Source organism: Euleptes europaea, chromosome 12, assembly GCF_029931775.1.
Source record: "Euleptes europaea isolate rEulEur1 chromosome 12, rEulEur1.hap1, whole genome shotgun sequence".
Taxonomy (NCBI): Eukaryota; Metazoa; Chordata; class Lepidosauria; order Squamata; family Sphaerodactylidae; genus Euleptes; species Euleptes europaea.
In genome coordinates this window covers 16,714,829-16,736,260 of record NC_079323.1, presented here as the reverse complement: position 1 = coordinate 16,736,260, position 21,432 = coordinate 16,714,829, and positions in this window count along the sequence as shown.

The window sequence follows — 21,432 nt, the reverse complement described above, 5'->3', positions numbered from 1 at the left end:
ACCAGGGTCATGATGCGGAGGTAGGCAATGGCAAACCACCTCTGAATGTCTCTTGCCTTGAAAACCCCACAGGGTCCCCATAAATCAGCTGTGAATTGACGGCACACAAAAAAGTCAGGCTTGGGGGAAAGCCCTATGTTACAAACCTCCACTGATTTTTATCTAAAGCAAATGGTCCCAAACGTTTTGGGTTTCTTTTCCTAGGTAATGTGCATTCAGGCCCTGACCTGGATGGCCCAGGCTAGCCTGATCTTTTTCTTGGAAGTTAAGCAAGGTTGGCCCTAGTTATTAATTGGATGGGAAACCACCACGGAAGTCCAAGGTTGCTACCTTCAGGCAATAGCAAACCACCTCTGAATATGACTTTTGTTTTGGCATTATTTCTAGAACTGTCAAGTCCATTTTGGGGATATAACTTCTAGCTGCAGACAGCTCTGAACAGAATGCCTGAGCTTTGCGTTCGAAACTCCTGATTGGTGTTTGTGCTGGTCATTTTAGGTTACCCCGCAGTTTTCCAGCAAAGCGCCAAGGCAAGTGAGAGACAGAACAAATTATGGAATGCAGGTTGGTTGTCAAGGTAGCAGAATATGAAGTAGTGAATCTGTCAAAGGGTTTGAAAATGTATTAAGATGCAGATTGAAAAACAAGATTCTATTTAGCTCATCCATAATGAGATCAGATGCAACATGCTAACATCTTGCAATACCAATCCAGATTTACCCTTGATCTCTCTTTGCTTGGAATTGTTAGAAATGCTTTGTGGTAAGAATTGCTTTGCTGGAAATGCCACCACCTAGCCCAGCATCCTGTTTCCACCAGTAAGATGTCTTTGGAAGTCTACAAACAGAGGATGACCACAACAAACATCATGCTTTCTCAACATGCTGCCTCTGAACTTGGAGGTTCTATTTAAAATCATGCCTTAAACACAGATAACAACTATCCACCATAAATCCAACTAATTGTTTTTTCAAACCATCTAAAACAAATAACTGACAATCATGTCATGTGGTAGCTAAAAAGGCAAATGTGATCTTGGGCTGTATCAGCAGAAGTATAGCATCAAGATCACGCAAAGTGATGGTATTGTTTTACTCTGCTCCGGTTAGACCTCACCTAGAGTACTGTATTCAGTTTTGGGCACTGCAATTTAAGAAAGATGTAGACAAGCTGAAACGTATCCAGAGGAGGGCAACAAAGATGGTGAGGGGTCTGGAGACCAAGTCCTATGAGGAAAGGTTGAAGGAGCTGGGTATGTTTAGCCTGAAGAGGAGACGACTGAGAGGTGACATGATAACCATCCTCAAGAACTTGAAGGGCTGTCATATAGAGGATGGTGCCAAGTTGTTTTCTGTTGCCCCAGAAAGTCGGAGCCGAACCAACGGGTTGAAATTAAATCAGAAGAGTTTCCATCTAGACATTAGGAAGAATTTTCTAACAGTTATAGTGGTTCCTCAGTGGAACAGGCTTCCTCGAGAGGTGGTAAGCTCTCCTCCCCTGGAGGTTTTTAAGAAGAGGTTAGATGGCCATCTGTCAGCAATGCTGATTCTATTACCTTAAGCAGATGATGAGAGGGAGGGCATCTTGGCCATCTTCTAGGCATAGAGTAGGGGTAATTGTGAATTTGATGGGGGAGGTAGTTATGAATTTCCTGCATTGGGCAGGAGGTTGGTCTAGATGACCCTGGTGGTCCCTTCCAACTCTATGATTCTATGTCCTGGTGTAGTGAATTCCATAGAGTGACGATTATGTGTTTGATGAAAAAGAAGTGCTTTCTCTTTAACGTTTTAACCTGACTGCAATTTTAATGTTTATTTTAAAAGGGAGAACAATATTTACCCAATTTTCTACACACCATTCATAATTCTATAAACTATCCTGTGCCTCCCTTTTGCTCCCCCCCCACCCCCAGCGAAAAAGCTTCAGCTACACAAGACTTCGCTTAGCAACCCTGACAGGGATTTGTGGGCCATACTGACAGAAAATTCCCTATTATTTAAACTTCTTGACCTTAAACTGTCAGATCTGGGAAAATTCAGAACACAAGGCTAGACAGGGTGACTAGTGACTTTAGAAGGCAGACTTGTGTTTGTATAGTTCAACTCAATATTAATTTCGGCTTCACCACACCCGGACACATTTTTCTCTCGTGAAGGAATCCGTTCCGAATCACTAGGGCAATGTTTTCAAATCCAGAGCCAATTGGCTACAGGGGCCAATTCTGATTGGATATATAGCAGTGTGACATCATCTCAAAGACTGTTGGTCTGCTCCATTAGAGCTCTTATGTTCATGCAAAATGCTACATTCTCTGCTTTTGGATATCGGTGCCTATGGAAGCTTGTGGGTGAAAATACGCTGTATTAAGAAAGATGAAGAATAATGTCAAGCTAGGCCATTTAAAACATTTAGACAGATCAAGTTTTCTGTTATGGCCGTTGAGAGTTTGTTAATGCAATGCACTCCCCAACCTATGAGGGTTCCCCCGTTCATTCCATTGGAAGCTCCGCATGTGTGAAGCAGTTCAAGCATGGTGTTTATGGTTGGCACCCTCCACAGATCAGTTCACCTGGAGAAAATAGCCACTTTGGAAGGTGGACTCTACAGCACTCTATGGCTGGGAGCCAGAGTGGTGTAGTGGTTAAGAGCGGTGGTTTGGAGCAGTGGACTCTGATCTGGAGAACCAGGTTTGATTCCCCACTCCTCCACTTGAGCGGCGGAGGCTAATCTGGTGAACCGAGTTGGTTTCCCCACTCCTACACATGAAGCCAGCTGGGTGACCTTGAGCTAGTCACAGCTCTCTTAGAGCTCTCTCAGCCCCACCTACCTCCCAGGGTGTTTCTTGTGGGGAGGGGAAGGGAAGGTGATCGTAAGCCGGTTTGATTCTTCCTTAAGTGGTAGAGAAAGTCGGCATACAAAAACAAACTCTTCTTCTTCATTATACACTGTTGAGGACCCTCCCCAAACCCTGCCCTCCTCAGTCTCCACCCCCAAAATCCCCTGGTATTTCCCAGCCTGGAGCTGGCAACCCTAATGGAGCTCCATGTAAAGGGGTGTGCACACGGAGCTCCTTCTTCCATTGGAAAAAAACCCAGAATGGTAGCTACTCTCTTTCTACCCTAAGGTTCCCAGGTCCCTCTTCACCATCGGCGGGAGATTTTTGAGGCGGAGCTTGATGGGGGTGGGGTTTGGGGAGGGGAGGGACTTCAATGCCATAGAGTCCAATTGCCAAAGCAGCCGTTTTCTCCAGGGGAACCGATCTCTATCGGCTGGAGATCAGTTGTAATAGCAGGAGATCTTCTGCTATTACCTGGAGGTTGGCAACCCTAATCCACCCCTTGTTGTTCAGTGGAGTGTTCCAGTTCTGTGTTGAGGCACATTTAGTATGAATGTCTTAAATGACACTTTTAGCTATCTGGTTGCCAGCTTGGCTCTCTTTTTTTTTTTAATTGCCTAACTAAACATGATAACGCTGGAGTTAATTCCAGCGCCACTTAGTAAATGGAGCTATTATGATGCTAAGTAGTAATGCCTGTTAGTTTTGTGCTAATGTGAACTGCCTTTCCATAAAGCCCAGGGAGAGCTTGGCTCTAAACAGCTCGGATCTATGAAGGGCAGACAATGAAAGCGTTTGAATTTCCTACCACTACTGAGCTTTGTGGAATGGATGTCAAGAAAACAGAGCACTGAGCAGCCACAGGGGACAGCTTCTTTTTTCATTATCTTTGTGGCCATATGAAAGGCAAAAAAAATAAAATAATGGAGGCAGATATGACTGACGTGTTTATACAAACCCAGGGAGCGGTGGAAACAGACCAAAGAAATGGCTTTGCGGTTTCAGTCTGCTTTGAAAATCTCATTTGGTAAAGGAGGAAATGCGGTTACAAACACGTTCAGCCTAGGGCTGCTCTCCGTATTCTAAAAGGGTTAACATGACATGAACACCCATCTTTTCAGAGAGGGGAAATTCCCTTACACTCTCGCATGCACAGGAGGGAGAAGTGTGGTGTCCACATTTCATTTCTCTTTATATTTGTTTGTCAGTGCTTTTGGGTTGTCTTGTTATTCCCTATTTTGTAGATTTGTTCATATTGGCAATTAGGACATGGCTGTTTTCGCATTTGTTTGTCCCTGTCCTATCTCACACCTTCCAATCCCACGTCCCGAAAATTGAACGCACGGGGAGAGGGGACAGGGACAAACAAATGAGCACCCTAGATTTGCCAACCTCCAGGTACTAGCTGGAGATCTCCTGCTGTTACAACTGATCTCCAGCCGATAGCGATCAGTTCACCTGGAGAAAACGGCCGCTTTGGCAATTGGACTCTATAGCATTGAAGTCCCTCCCCTCCCCAAACCATGCCCCCCTCAGGCTCTACCCCAAAAACCTCCCACCGCTGACAAAGAGGGAACTGGCAACCCCCCCACACCCATGCCTCTCTCTCCCTCTATCCCCCGTGTCCTCCTCAGCCTTCCCCCAGCACCAGCTGGGGTCTTAGCCCACCTCGCAGCCTGCAGCCTGCATCCCAGAACCCCAGAGACAAGCAGCGAGGCAGCAAAGTGGTGGCTGGAGGCTCCTTCCAGCACCAATGCCACGCACTTCTATACCGGCTTGCCTTTGTCAAGTGGAGGCAGCGTCGGCATAGCGTTGGCGCTGGAAGGAGCTGCTGCCGCTTTGCCACCTCGCCACTAGTCCAACACCTCCTAGTCCAACACCTTAACCACTACACCCCTACACTACACCCCTACATTTTAAAAGGTAAAGGTCCCCTGTGCAACACCAGGTCATTCCTGACCCATGGGGTGACGTCACATCCCGACGTTTATTTGGTGGTTTGCCAGTGCCTTCCCCAGTCATCTTCCCTTTACCCCCAGCAAGCTGGGTCCTCATTTTACTGACCTCGGAAGGATGGAAAGCTGAGTCAACCTTGAGCCGGCTACCTGAAACTGACTTCCGTCGCGATCAAACTGAGGTCGTCAGCAGATCTTTTGACTACAGTACTGCAGCTTACCACTCTGCGCCACGGGGCTCCTAGGTTGATAATTAGGACTATCTTATCGAAGATCCAGTTGAAATATTTGACCAAAGCACTTTTCTCAAGAGAGTATCCCTGACTTCATGGCCTTCTCTTGCGATGATAAATGGCCCAAGAACATAAGAAAGGCCATGCTGGATCAGACCAAGGTCCCTCAACTCCAGCAGTCTGTTCACACAGTGGCCAGCCAGGTGCCTCTAGGAAGCCCACAAACAAGACGACTGCAGCAGCACCATCCTGCCTGTGTTCCAACATGTTTTGAACAGCTATTCATTTACATCTCCACCTTTCTGTACTTGAAGGAGCACTCTCAGCAGCTTGTGGCCCATAAATAGCATAAGCAAGTAATGATGCCATCTAGTAAAAACAATAAAACCTCATGTCGGATAAAGAGAAACAACTAAATAGAAGCAGCAGCGACCATAAAATACACATCCTAAGATGAATCTCAGCAACACAAATCAGTGCAAAAATAATATACCTTCCAAACCAAAAGCATCTTGGAACAAATACATTTGTTGTATTTCACCAGAGCCCTGACCTGGATGGCCCAGGCTAGCCTGATCTCGTCAGATCTCAGAAGCTAAGCAGGGTCAGCCCTGGTTAGTATTTGGATGGGAGACCACCAAGGAAGTCCAGGGTTGCTCTACAGAGGAAGGCACTGGCAAACCACTGCTGTTAGTCTCTTGCCTTGAAAACCCCATAAGGGGTCACCATAAGTTGGCTGTGACTTGACGGCACTTTACACACACACACACATTTCACCAGAAGGTCAGGAGGGAGGAGGCCAGGAGAAGAGGGTCAGGAGGGAGGAGGCCAGGAGGTTAGGAGAAGACTGAGAGGGGATATGTTAACCATCTTCAAGTACTTGAAGGGCTGACATATAGAGGATGGTGCTGAGTTGTTTTCTGTTGCCCCAGAAGGTTGGACCAAAACCGACGGGTTGAAATTAAATCAAAAGAGTTTCTGTCTAGACATTAGGAAGACTTTTCAAACAGTTAGGAAGAATTTTCTAACAGAGCGGTTCCTCAGTGGAACAGGCTTCTTCGGGAAGTGGGAAGTGCTCCTTCCCTGGAGGTTTTGAAGCAGAGGCTAGATGGCCATCTGTCAGCAATGCTGATTCTATTACCTTAGGCAGATCATGAGAGGGAGGGCATCTTGGCCATCTTCTGGGCATGGGGTCACTGGGGGTGTGGGGGGGAAGGTAGTTCAGAATTTCCTGCATTGTGCAGGGGGTTGGACTAGATGATCCTGGTGGTCCCTTCCAACTCTATGATTCTATGAGGCCAGACATCTGTCGGTCAGTAGGGCATTCTGTTGGGCTGGACCTGACAAGCATTTCCAAGGCCCAAGGATGTCTGCTTTTTCCCTCCTATGGGAGCCTCAAAAGCCTGCTGGAACAGGAGAAAGGTGGGGAAGTGGGAGGAGAAAGGTGGGGAAGTCATGATATGCAAGCAGAAGTCCTTGTGCTCACAGAAACGCTAGTTTGAGTCCAAGCCATCGGATTGGATCCTGAGGAATTGTTTTACTAACGCCAGCATCTTCCTCCGATGCAAAGTGCAGACAAAGAATAAGTTTCACCTTTTGGCCAAATACTGAACATGAACCACTTTTCATGAGGTGCTTGTTGTATAATTGACTTGGCTGGTCATTCATAGAAGGCTTTCATAGAAGCCTTTTAAGGCCTTCCAGCATTCTGACATGAAAGGTCAGACAGATTTCCAGCATGGCTGAAAAACAGGAGCTCCACAGATCAGCAGCTGTTATTTTTTCTTCTCTCCCAAGGATTAAAAAGGAAACGTATTTTGCTTACAGTAGATGCATGGGGAACTAATTGCTGCTTTCCCATGTACACTTTTGATGATTTGTGCATTTGACCTTGCATTTTTATATCCTCTGACTTCTGAGAATCCTCCACACACCCCGTCGATAAGCTGATTAGTTCTACTGACATACAGAGATTATTTGTTCTGTGTTGATGTCATTATTAAATGAATAGTGAAGTAAATATTGGCCAAGCTGATGAAAAGGCCAATAATAGTATCTTGGAACCATCTGCCCTGAGATCACTGACAATTTTTTTTTTTTTTTTTTTTTTTTAGTATTGAGTATTGTTTTCTTTTTGGCTGTGATTTGGCTGAACAGCCAGTTAAAACTTGTGGTTACCATTCCCTTACTCTCCCCCTAAAGTCAATCTAGTATAATGGTTAAAGAGTGGGACCAGGCCTAAGGAGATCAAGGTTCACGCTTACCTACTCTGAATTTCCTCACAGGTTTAATTTTAGGACCAAATGGAGATGGGAAGAATGATGTTCACTGCCCTTTATGCATGGGAGGTTTTGCCTTGGATTTGCCACTCTTTAGATGCACATTTTTCTCATCCAAATTCTCAAAACTCAACAATAAGTCCCATCCAGAGTTTTGAGAATTCGGATGGGGAAAATGTGCATCTAGAGAGCAGCCAATCCAAGGTAAAACCTCCCATGCATAAATGACCTATGTAATCCTCTTTGTGTCTTAGTGAGAAAGGCAGACTATAAATAATGTAAAGCAAAATTTAAAAAACTATCAAGTTGAATAGAAGTTACATCCTCATCTGTGTTGTGCATTGGCAGTAGACGAGGAAGAAGAAGAAGAGTTGGTTTCTGTATGCCGACTTTCTCTACCATTTAAGGAATAATCAAACCGGCTTACAATCACCTTCCCTTCCCCTCCCCACAACAGACACCCTGTGAGATAGGTGGGGCTGAGAGAGCTCTAACAAAGCTGTGACTAGCCCAAGGTCACCTAGCTGGCTTCGTGTGTAGGAGTGGGGAAAGAAATCCAGTTCACCAGATTAGAGTCCGCCGCTCGTGTGGAGGAGTAGGGAATCAAACCTAGTTCTCCAGATCAGACTCCACTGCTCCAAACCATCACTCTTAACCACTATACCACACTGGCTCCCCTACACCTCGCTGGCTACCTATGAGTGGGGGTCCTACGAGGTTGGAGCACCGTCCCTACAAGGAAAAGCTAAGGAGTTTGGGGTCTTCTCAGTTTATTTACTTCATTTACACCCCGCATTAAATCTACTTACCTAGAAATAAATGTAGCAGGAGTGAATGGTATCTACTTCAGAATATACATGGGACACAATCTAGCCTAGATTAAGCACTTTTCAATACTATTGTTGTCAACAGGGGAGATACATTTGTGCTTTGTTTTTAAAGGCACATATTGTCTTTCTACCCCAAAGGGGCTCCCTAGGCAGTTCATGGTATTTTAAGATAAACATAACTTTCAAATTAATTCCAACAATAAAAGCAATAAAAATACAAGCAATAACAAAAACGTCAAATGCTTCAGAGTCAAAGAAATGATAAGAACAGCATTAAGCAGAACTAAATGATATGTTTCATTCTCCATCCTGATAGTGGGAAGGATGCCAAGTTTGGTCCCTACAAAAAAACAACCGGTTGATTTTGGTAGCAATACAACTTGAATATGAATGCTCCCTTGTGTGGTTTTTAATGTTACTTTTAGAGGATATTTGCAGGTTTAGCATCGCTTTCTCCCCACTGCTCAGGAAAACCAAAATCAAATTGCAAATTGCTTTTTAAAAAACCACCAAAGGCTTCATTAAGATGCTGAGAGTGAAACAAAGGCGGAAGATAAACCACTCCAGAGAAAAAGTCACAGTTCACGTGTTTACAGAAATCTGACTAATACGATTCCCTGATGCTTAAAATGCAAATTAATGGCAGTTATTACAATCAAGGGTTAGAATACTCAAGCACCAATTTTGTGATCTGATGGTACATAATAATTTTGGCCTTGTGTTCTATTTGTATGCTGCTCCTTCACCTTGTTGCCTCTTCCATGCAAACATCTTGATCTTTGGCTGCGTTCAGACATAAGTGTTGGGGGGGAAATACATTAACAATGCCATCCTAAACAGAAACCCTTCCACATCCATTGAAGTCAATGAGCTTAAAAGGGTCTAAGTCTGCTGAGGATGGCACTGTAAGACACAAGGGCCTGGCTTGGTACCATCCTTGTGCACAAACTTCCCTCTTGCTTCCTTTCTTCCTGCATCTTGTGCAGAATGCAAGGAAGGAATCCCAGTTTAAAATAAAGTCTGGTTCCTCAAGAATACAAATACAGGCACTTGGCTTGTTTTCAATGGAGGATGGGTAGGGTTGCCAGGTCCCTCTTCGCAACTGGTGGGAGGTTTTTGGGGCAGAGCCTGAGGAGGGCGGAGACTGGGGAGGAGAGTAGGGTTGCCAGGTCCCTCTTCACCACCAGCGGGAGGTTTTTGGGGTGGAGCCTGAGGAAGTTGGGGTTTGGAGAGGGGAGGGACTTCAATGCCATAGAGTCCAATTGCCGAAGTGGCCATTTTCTCCAGGTGAACTGATCTCTAACGGCTGGAGATCAGTTGTAATAGCAGGAGATCTCCAGCTGGTACCTGGAGGTTGGCAACCCTAAGGCAAGTGAAGTTATCAGTTCTGAACTACCGACTGGAGATTTTGGGGGCACAGCATGATGAGGGCAGGGTTTGGGGAAGGGAGGGACTTCAACACCATAGAGTCCAATTGCCAAAACAGCCATTTTCTCCAGGTGAACTGATCTCTAACGGCTGGAGATCAGTTGTAATAGCAGGAGATCTCCAGCTGGTACCTGGAGGTTGGCAACCCTAAGGCAAGTGAAGTTATCAGTTCTGAACTACCGACTGGAGATTTTGGGGGCACAGCATGATGAGGGCAGGGTTTGGGGAAGGGAGGGACTTCAACACCATAGAGTCCAATTGCCAAAGCAGCCATTTTCTCCAGGTGAACTGATCTCTATCGGCTGGAGATCAGTTGTAATAGCAGGAGATCTCCAGCTACTACCTGGAGGCTGGCAACCCTACTGAGAAGATGGCGTCACATAGGTATTTCGGGAGGGAGTTCGAGACATAAGGGAGAGAGAAAGAGCACAGTCATTTGAGCAAGCAGGGAAATAGGCAAGGTTGGTAAAAAACTAAACTTCTGTGGTGGGCCCCATAATGAAAGAATACACTTTCCCTTATGCCGTTTTTCCCAACCCATTTCTGTCTAGTGGGTCTGGACACGGCAGCAGCAACTAGTTTTCTCCCCTCCCAGGTGACTGTAAAAAGGTTCCCCATAATATATTTGAGGTTTCTTCAATCCATTCATCAGTACTAAAGTTCAGCCTGCCACAGCAGTTACGGCTCCCTCTATCAGGAGCCATGTTGTTGGCCTGTATTTCACTTTTATTACCATCCCCAAAGAGTCGGGTGGGGATGAAGAAGAGGAAGCCAGAGGACCAGAGGCACCGAAATCAATTTTAGATAAATGTGTCACATAATATAAACCTTCGTTTCTTCAAAATTAAATCACCATGAAGATGTATTTCTAACACTGCTCCGAACGCCTACAAAGCTCTGATGTGATAGATTTCCGGTTCTTGTGACAGACAGCAGAATGCATTGTAGGAAGGGGATTGTATTGATAAGAAAAGCAATGCTGATGCGTTTATGTCCTAGGGATGTGGGCCAAATGCCATCCTCCGAACTTGTCTCCCAAGTATCCTTGAGTCTCTGGATTTCTCAGATTAGAACCTACTTGGTACACTTGCAATGTCCCTAGCTTTCACCTAGGGCTGCCAACCTCCAGGTACTAGCTGGAGTTTGCCTGCTATTACAACTGATCTCCAGCTGATAGAGATCAGTTCACCTGGAAAAAAATGGCCGCTTTGGCCATTGGACTCTATGGCATTGAAGTTCCTCCCCTCCCCAATCCCCAACCTCCTCAGTCTCTGCCCCAAAAAAAACCTCCCGCTGGGGGCAAAGAGGAACCTGGCAACCCTAGGCTGGAGTGGGGAATTCCCCACTGGCCCTGGGCAATTGAGGGACTTGCAGTTCTGGCTTTCCCTCTTTGTTCTGCTGCTTTGGATGCCTTGAGTAGAGTCACCTGCATACTGTTTTGGATGTGTGGAGTGACTGGCTGGCATTTCAATGCTTGCTGTTTTCTGATGGGTCAACCCAAATATCTATACTGTTCTTTTCAATAAACTTCCTTCCAGTGTTTATTCCATCCAGATTCTCAGTGCTCTTTCCAGGCTGAAGAGACACATCTCTACTTTGTCAAAGATCCCATACTGCCCTGGCAGTGGAAGGAGATCTGGGCCGAGCTTCTGCTCCCCCTTTATTTCTAGTATTGAGTCTGGGCATAGCCTAGGGTTGACAGGTGGGTGGTTTCAGAGGGCAATTGCCCGCCAATCCACCTAGTTGCTCCAGAGAGGCATTCAAGTGCACACGAGGTTGCGCACACATGGCTACCCCAACCCCGCCCCCTAAAACCTCTTGCCGATCGAGGAGGGGGGACCTGGCAACCCTAGCATGGCCAGAGATGCAAACCTTTGGTGTGATCCAAAGTGCAAGAGCCAAAGGGCTCTTGACCCTTGGCTTTCAGCTCATGGGTTGTCACTAGGTTTTCCAGGTCTCCTGCTATAATAGGGGGCATCACACCAGCATGCTGATGTCATTTCCACTGACAACTGGAAGTGACGCCATTAGACTCTGTAAGATTTGGAAAACTCTATAGTTTTTTTTCCTATAGAGTTTTTGCAAATCCTAGAATGTCCCATGACATTATTTCCCATTTTCACTGGAAGTGATGTTGGCACACTGGCATGATGCCGACACACCAGTCCCTACCCTTTACATGGTCCTGGGCGGGGGGTTGCTTGCTTCAGCCTGGCAACCCTACTTTGTCATCCATGGCCCTGAGTGAGTTGGGCCAGAGGATCCAAGACTAACCCCTGTTTATTTAAATTTTCCATTGTGTAAGCCACCTGGGGTCCCCATTGGGGAGAACAGTGGGGTAAAATAGACAAGAAAATGGGTCACTGTCCACATTGGGGGCATTCTTTAAGGCAGGTGTGGAGCCTCAGCCAGCAGAGAGCCAGTGTGATGTAGTGGTTAAGAATGGTGGACTCTAATCTGCAGAACTGGGTTTGATTCCCCACTCCTCCACATGAAGCCAACTGGGTGACCTTGGGCTAGTCACAGTTCTCTTAGAACTCTCTCAGTCCCAGCTACCTCACAGGGTGTCTGTTGTGGGGAGAGGAAGGGAAGGAGATTGTAAGCCAGTTTGATTCTCCTTAAAAGGTAGAGAAAGTCAGCATATAAAAACCAACTCTTCTTCTTCTTGGAATCATAGAGTTGGAAGGGACCACCAGGGTCATCTATTCCAACCCTCTGCACAATGCAGGAAATTCACAACTACTTCCCCCCACCCCACCCCAGTGACCCCTTCAAGTACTTGAACATGGCTATCCCCTCTCAGTCTTCCCCTCTTCAGGCTAAACATACCAGCTCCTTCAACCTTTTCTTATAGGACTTGGTCTCCAGACCTCTGACCATCTTCTTCAGTTTATGAATGAGAGGCAGTGGGAGGATTTAGGTGAAAAATTTTGCTGGGGCTGCCTTCCAATTTGCACACCAAGAGTTCATATGGAGCCAGTGTCAGATCTGCTTAGGGCTGCTATGCTCCCAGTTGGCAAACAGTGGATTGCAGAGAGCCGACATTACGTCTGTTATGTACCTGAAACTGCAAAAGATGCTGACACATTTATAGCTATTCCTCTACATTGTTAGCTATGACTTTGGAATAAATGGCCATTTCTACTCAGTCAATCAAAATGCCCACTGCATTTATCCACTATAATAATTTCCTTCACTAGTAAAGGCATGCAACTCCAAGTGGATTAAAGCTCCTTTGAATGTCTTTTATGGGAATATCTCTTCAAGGGCTAACTGAGAATAGAAATAACATTTGCAGATAAGACCCGCAAATTGGAGGAAATGGGCAGAATCATGAAAACAGACAATGGGAATAGACACTTGGCATTCTTAGGAAAGGAGAGAGCTGCAGTAAATGAAATTGTCTGAAATAACTCTGAACGGTTCATAAATTGAGCACAGCACAGCAGACGAAAGAATTTAACGCGCAACTTTTTCAAATTCCACATGCAATGGGAAGCAAGGATGCAGAGTTTGCCTCAGAAGAATATCCGGAATCTGGAATGAGCAGCCAAGAGTTTGAATCAATGCGGAGAAGGCCTGTGGACTTTCTTAAACAAGAAATACAGACTGTGAAATTTTGCTAAACTGACACGGAAGCCTGTAAAATGTCGTAGAAAGGATTTATCTTCACACTGATCCCGTTCACTCGACCATACCAAACCAAAAACACAGGGACGGTTCCGGATTTTGGGGACAGAGAGTGCCCAGGTACCATCGCTAGGGTTGCCAACCTCAGGGAGCTGGAGATCTCCTGCTATTACAACTGATCTACAGCCGATAATCAGTTTACCTGGAGAAAATGGCCGCTTTGGCAATTGGAGTCTATGGCATTGAAGTCCCTCCCCAAACCCCAACCTCCTCAGGCTCCACCCCAAAAACTCCCACCAGTGGCAAAGAAGGACTTGGCAACCCTAACCATCACCCACCCATTACCATGTGCCTCCACTCAAAACATCTGTCATAACAACTGTGTTCAGTTTTGGGCACCACAATTTAAGAAAGATGTAGACAAGCTGGAAGGTGTCCAGGGGAGGGCAACAAAGATGGTGAGGGGTCTGGAGACCAAGTCCTATGAGGAAAGGTTGAAGGAGCTGGGTATGTTTAGCCTGAAGAGGAGAAAACTGAGAGGGGATATGACAACCATCTTCAAGTACTTGAAGGGCTGTCATATACAGCATGATGCTGAATTGTGTTCTGTTGCCCCAGAATGTCGGACCAGAACCAACAGGTTAAAATTAAAAGAGTTTCCATCTAGACATTAGGAAGAATTTTCTAACAGAGTGGTTCCTCAGTGGAACAGGCTTCCTCGGGAGGTAGTAAGTGCTCCTTCTCTGGAGGTTTTTAAGAAGAGGTTAGATAGCCATCTGTCAGCAATGCTGATTCTATAACCTTAAGCAGATCATGAGAGGGAGGGCAACTTGGCCATCTTCTGGGCATGTAGTGGGGGTCACTGGGGGCATGGGGGAAGGTAGTTGTGAATTTTCTGCATTGTGCAGGGGGTTGGACTAGATGATCCTGGTGGTCCCTTACCACTCTATGATTCTATGAACAAGTAACAAATAAAAATGTTGCTTATATGTACCAGTTACTCTCTGAAGTGACATTCTGTGCAATCACACATGAACCCAGGAACCCAGGAAGCTGCCTTACACTGAATTAGACCCTTGGTCCATCAAAGTCAGTACTGACTACTCAGACCGGCAGCGGCTCTCCAGGGTCTCAGGCGGAGGTCTTTCACATCATCTCCTTGCCTAATCCCTTTAACTGGAGATGCCGGGGATTGAACCTGGGACCTTCTGCATGCCAAGCAGATGCTCTACCAGTGAGCCACAGCCACAGAAAGGACATTCCAGAAATTCTTGGAGCACTGACATTTCTTCCCTTGCTTGTACATCATATCGTTCCTTGCATAGCATGAGGAGATAGAGACAGTGTCTTACTGCTCAGTTCCATCAGCTGAACATCACAGACAGCATGTCCTCCTGGGATGTAACCCTCTGAACAATCCACTTTTGTGGGTATGGAAGTCAGGGTGCATGACTGTACAAAATATGCACTGCTGAGTTTATCTTCATGGGTTCTTTGCAATGTAGGGTTGCCAAGTGCCAGGTGGTGGCGGGCCAACCCCCACCAATACACTAGGCTGCCCGCCAACCAGCTGAGGGTTGGCGGGCAATGCGTGCATGAGCACCTGCCTGCCACACCACATCACTTCCAGTTAGGGTTGCCAACCTCCAAGTGGTAGCTGGAGATCACCTGCTATTACAACTGATCTCCAGCCGATAGAGATAAGTTCACCTGGAGAAAATGGCCGCTTTGGCAACTGGACTCTATAGCATCAAAGTCCCCTCCCCAATCCCCACCCTCCTCAGGCTCCACCCCCAAAACCTCCCACCGGTGACAAAGAGGGACCTGGCAACCCTACTTCCAGTTTACACCCAGAAGTGCTGCATCGCAATGGGCCTTTTACCACTCAAACTCCCACTTTGAGTGGTAAAAGACCCCTTGCAATGCGGCACTTCCAGCTATAAACCAGAAGTGATGCAATCATGTCAGCGCAGCCACGCGCAATCTTTCCCTCCTCAGCCCCAAAAACCTCTTGCTGGAGGAGATGGGGGATCTGGCAACCCTGTGTAGTTTTACCTGATTTATAAAAATCTGATTAGGCTTTTTTTTTCCCCCACATCTCTCATATGTCAGCCTCTTAGCAGTTGCAAAACGTCTGTCTAAACTTTTGCATAAACATCTGATGGCCTCGTTTAAAAAAAAAGACTGGGATCTGTAGAGCAACAGCTGTCTGTTCTCATTTTCTCAGCATTGCTCAAGTTACTAAATACCTGGCAGGTATGCACTTCTTTTTTCTCTTGCCCTGACAGCCGCTCATTTGCATGGACACTTGTAGCTGGATGTCTAGGGCCTCCTTAGGAAGATATCCTATTTAGCTCATTTGCTTTGTGTGGCGCGCAGCGCGTAAGGTGCCAATTAGGAGTCAGCAGGGGACTAAGAAGACATTGTCTGTCAGCCTGGCTGGGAGAGAGAATTGGTTATTAATTATTAAGCGTCCTCTGCAGTGAGGTCTGGAAATGAATCCTCCATGAAACACCTGTGACTTAATGAAGACAGCTAAAGAGGTAAATTGGAAAAGGGGGAATAAAGAACTCCCTCCTACATGGAAACACACACAGAGGCTCACGTCTTCCTTTCCGAGCTGAAACCGGGATGGCAAGGACCATGGATCAGTGTGGTTGCCAACCTCCAGGTGGTGAGAGAAAGTATAGTAAGGGCTCTATAAATGACATACAAACTCTTATTCTATAAGCCAGTGAATTTAGTGACAAAAGTGAAAAAATTACATACAATGTAATAAAGGAAACTTATGAAAATAACTATGAGTACATGTGAGTCAATACAATACAATTCAAAAATACAAAAATATATTTTTTTGGCTTATCTCATTCAATGACTTATTAGTCTCTTAGAATTTTGTACTGTTCATATGCTTATTGTTCCCTCAGGAACCGGGAGAAAGATGATGGACGATAGGTGGAGAGGAACGCCGTCCGGATGCTTTGCGTTTTCACTACCCCGTGGGCAGCTTCATCAGCTCTCCTTTCAATTGGAGTCAAAGCTCCTTTAAGATGGAAACAAAATAATAACAATTTTCTAAGCTTATTACTCTTTGAACTAGACACAGTCTATAGTACTCAGTAAAGCATACGACATAGTGTTGGATACAGTGATAATTGCATACCTTCAATAAGTTACCATATTCATATAATCTCTCTGAGGTTAGAAGTTTCACGCGCCCACTGGGCTGCTCTGCTCTTAGCTGCTTAGATGCTTAGAATGCTGGTTACAGGTGTGTGTAATTTATCTGGAGACTCTACCTAAACTGAAACAGCTGTGGTCTTATAAGAAACATGAAAGGTCTATTTCATTGTTTAACCCAAAAGGAAAATAAGACTTTAAAAGATAAATGAAGCGCATTTCTTGTTTAAGCAGTATGTTTTGTATATTTTCTGCATTAAAAGGGTTACCTCTATAAACCCAAATGGTGAAAAAACGCAAGTCTTTTTCATTGAGCTGGTTCTCAATGAAATGAGATATTAGGGGGGCTTCCAATACTTTCGTTCTAATTCTGGAAATATGCTCACCAATGCGTAGTTTTAGTGGGCGTGTAGAGCTTCCCACGTACAATTTTCCACATTTGCATGTGATCCCATAAACAGAGTTACAAGTAAGGCAGTTTGAAAAATGTTTAAGCTGGAACCTGAAACCTGAAGTGAGGGAACTAAATTCCTTCAATGGAAGACTTAAAGGGCAAAAGGAACAAGTACCACAGGCATAGTGTCCAGGCTTATAGAATAAGAGTTTGTATGTCATTTATAGAGCCCTTACTATACTTTCTCTCAGCTTGACTTTTATAGTAAACGTGCCTTTTTTGCTCCAGCCTAACCTCCAGGTGGTGGCTGGAGATCTCCTGCTATTACAACGGATCTCCAGGCAACAGAGATCAGTTCCCCTGGACAAAATAGCCCCTTTGGCAATTGGACTCTGTGACTCAGACACAGTGCAAACTCCTGATGAAAACAAGTGGTCATTAAGTTCATGTCACACAGCTTTGCACCTGGACAGTCAACCTTTGAACTGCTTACTGCGGGGGTTGCAAATTTTTAACATTGAAATTGGCACCATGACACCATGACGCTCCTGGCGTCAAGGCATAACAGTACTAATCAGTTCTAAAGAAACAATAATAATTACTGAGGTTTGCTTCGATAAAGAGGGGGTGAAATAGATTCCTGATCATAACAAAAGCACTAAAGCACATAAAGGTAAAGGTCCCCTGTGCAAGCACCGGGTCATTCCTGACTCATGGGGTGACATCCCATCCTGACGTTTCCTAGGCAGACTTTGTTTGTGGGGTGGTTTGCCAGGGCCTTCCCCAGTCATCTTCCCTTTACCCCCAGCAAGCTGGGTTCTCATTTGACCGGCCTCGGAAGGATGGAAGGCTGAGTCGACCTTGAGCCGGCTACCTGAAAATGACTTCTGTCGGGATCGAGCTCAGGTCGTGAGCACAGCTTAGGCTGCAGTACTGCAGCTTACCACTCTGTGCCATTGGACTCTTACTAAAACACATAAAGACATTTAAATAGTAAGTCTAAATTCCAGGGGACTCCCCCCCCCGCCTTTTACCTATTTGCTTTTTAAAATTGGAAGTTGCAGCAAACCAGTGTCAGGGGGAGGAGAGTATGGGGTGGCTGCTGTTGCCCCAAATCCCTAATCATTTGAGGGAAAAGTGCATAACCATGCTAAACAAATACCTAGGAATTAGTTTGGATGCATCTGAACAGCCTGATGAATGATCAGCTCCCTGCTCTTGTCCAGCAAGCAGGATGCAACCCAAATCAGGTGGATGATCGATCATGGGTATCGGTTGTACCTGCAGAGCCATATGTTCAGAAGGTATGAACAGTGGTGGGACAGCTTAAAGTTATCCCCATTCGAGGGCCATCCTGTTTTCCCAACCACCAACCTGCTACAAATGTCGAAACATATTACGCTTTCATTTGCTTTGGATGATTTCAGCAGAGAAAGGATGTGAGTGGGCAGGCTTGAATTTTGAATGGGGAAAAGCAGGAGTAGGGTTAGGCTTGATGTCCTTTTAGTTCCTTACATTTCACTGATTCCATTATGTGTGTTAAGTGCCATCAAGTCGCTTCCGACTCATGGCGACCCTATGAATGAAAGTCCTCCAAAATGTCCTATCTTTGACAGCCTTGCTCAGGTCTTGCAAACTGAGTGCTGTGGCTTCCTTTACTGAGTCAATCCATCTCTTGTTGGGTCTTCCTCTTTTCCTGCTGCCCTCAACTTTTCCTAGCATGACTGCCTTTTTCAGTGACTCTTGTCTTCTCATAATGTGACCAAAATACGATAGCTTAGTCAATTTAGCTTCTAGGGTCAGTTCAGGCTTGATTTGATCTATAACCCACTGATTTGTTTTTTTGGCAGTTCCATTAAAACTACAGAAATATTTGCACCTCCTTTTGTGGAAGCATACCGAGGAAAAAACTGACAGGGAGACTTGCTTTGATTCCGGATTGCTTATGCAGGTTGCTTTCATACCAGATGATTCTCTGTAGATTTTTTAAAAACCACTCTTGGATTCCTAAAGCTACATTTCATTTCAATTTTGTTTTCCCTGAAAACCTATCTTTTTGGAAAGACTTAAAGGGAAGGAGCAGTATATAACGGTATAACAGAGAGCTACGGAGGCAGGAGGAGATTTAACTGGACTCTGAACACAAAAATGACCGTAAAGGATAAAGGTTACCCCACAGTGCAGGACAACTGAAGGGAAAATGAGTGTTTTAGAAACTGGCTGTGGGGAGAGGGACAAGTGGAAATGCTCCATTTCCACATTCCAGTTTTACAGTGTTCCCCCACCCACCCCGGAAATGGAAAGGAATTAACATCTCCATGGCTGTGAGCATTACCTTTTGTAAAAATACTTCAGAGGCCAAACAATCTTCCCTACACTCAGAAAGGGGGACACTTACATACCCGGTAACAGGAAATTCTTTGGAGAGGGTCCAGTGATAAAGGTCAATTATTCCAGTTTGGCCCTCTCTGCAAAACAATATAAACCAGTTACTGTGGAAAACATCACGTTTTTTAAAAGGTGTACAGCAAATGCCAATGAATGCAACAACATGTGTATCATATAGGTGCACTTATCAGTAGGGTTGCCAGGTCCCTCTTCACCACCGGCGGGAGGTTTTGGGGTGGAGCCTGAGGAGGACGGGGTTTGGGGAGGGACTTCAATGCCATAGAATCCAATTGCCAAAGTGGCCATTTTCTCTAGGTGAACTGATCTCTATTGGCTGGAGATCAATTGTAATAGCAGATCTCCAGCTACTACTTGGAGGTTGGCAACCCTACTTATCAGATAAGCAAACAGTTTTCTCTTCTATAGTATACTTCTGGATTAGGGCCCAAACTCATGGTTATATATAATTGAGCCGGAATGGTATAATGGTTTAGAGTATCAGACGAGGGCTCTTCTTATTTTCCACCCTCCCCCCCAAAAAAACATCATCCATCTCGCTATCTTTGCGTTCTTATATAAATTATTTGATAATAGCCGATTTGGCAGCTAATCAAGGACAAAAAAATATGACTCTGAACTTTACAAACAACCATATGTGCCAGGTTACCATGTGGAATACATTCTTCATGGCTCAAAACAGAAGATTTTTTTATGGAAACTGCAATTCATCCTTAACTACGCTGATGTGAACATGCTGTTCTAATATGAATGGCAAAAAGTTATAAAATTGGCAGCTTAGAAAACGCGACTGCAGTAGCTGTGTATTAACAGACAATAAAGCACACATCATTTATAGAAAATCCAGCTGGTTATAAATTTAGGGATTTACAGCCATTGTATAGCATCTATAATGAATACGAAGCTGTGATTTTGCATTCAAATTATGCATGTTAAGACATCTTTCGGAGAACTGTTTACTGTTTTCATTAACACTGGGCATGCATCCTCACTCACTGTTGCTTAGATATTACATGGGGGAGAGTTTGTGGATACTTCCTAGTTCTTTATAATCCCGCCATCAGTTACCAGATGTTTGTGGTAGCTAATTCATATCTGCAGTAGCAGCTGCTCTGTTTTTCAGCCCAATGTCCAAATTACAAAGGTACGGTAAATGAGGTGTGGAAGAAGACATGGCATCTTAAGGGATCCCTTCTTATCTTTTTGGAAGGACTTAAAGGGAAGGAGCAGCATTTGTCCTCTGTTATACCTCCTCAGATTTTTCCAGATATCTTTATGTCTATGGGCAGAAGCTATGCAGGGCATAGTAAGGTCAATCTTGTTCCTGCATAGACACCACTGGGATATACAGGAAGAAATGCTGGAGAGGAAATTAGATGATTCAAATGAGCGGAAATGGGGCAAGCAGAGAGGAATAAGAAAGGAGATTTCAGTGGGATTTTATAGATAGGTATGTTCAGTGGGGGTTTCATAGAAGCACAGAGCTGGAAGGGGCCATACAGGCCATCTAGTCCAACCCCCTGCCTAATGAAAGATCAGCCTAGAACATCCCTGACAAGTGCTTGTCCAGCCTCTGCTTAAATACTGCCAGTAAGGGGAAGCTCACCACCTCCCTAGGTAGCTGATTCCACTGTCGAACAACTCTTACTTTAAAACGTTTTTCCTAATATCTAGCCAGTACCTTCCACTGGGAATGTGATAGGTGTCTCCCATTTGATTCTCCTGAACCTTTAAGTAGATCTTGCTACCGTTGATCATGACATCCTTTGGAGAGGCTGGCTGGGCTGGGAGCAGGAAGTACTATGCTTCAGTGGTTCCAATGGCTGACCGATTCCAGAAGTTAATGCTAGGGGACTGCTGCTTGGCCCCATGATACATATGCTGTTGGGTCCCTCACAGCCTATCTTGTTCCTCATGCTATTTAACATCTTCAAGAAACCTCTGTTCCTGGGATTTGGAGGGAGGTGCCACCAACATGCAGATAACACCCAGCTCTTTAAGGCTGAGCCATGAGGGTCTATAGAACTCCCGAACAGGTGTGTGGATGAGATGGGTGGATGGATGAGGGCCAATAAACTGAATCTCAATCCAAACAAGGATGAGAGCACTGGAGAACCAATGAGTCAGCCTGTCATGAAGGAGATTGCACTCCCCTTGAAGGAGCAGGTTCATAGTCTGGAGATGCTGTTGGATCCTGGCCTACGGTTGGAAGGTCAGGTCTCTTCTGTGGCACCTGGTGTCTTTGTGTCAGCTTCAGCTGA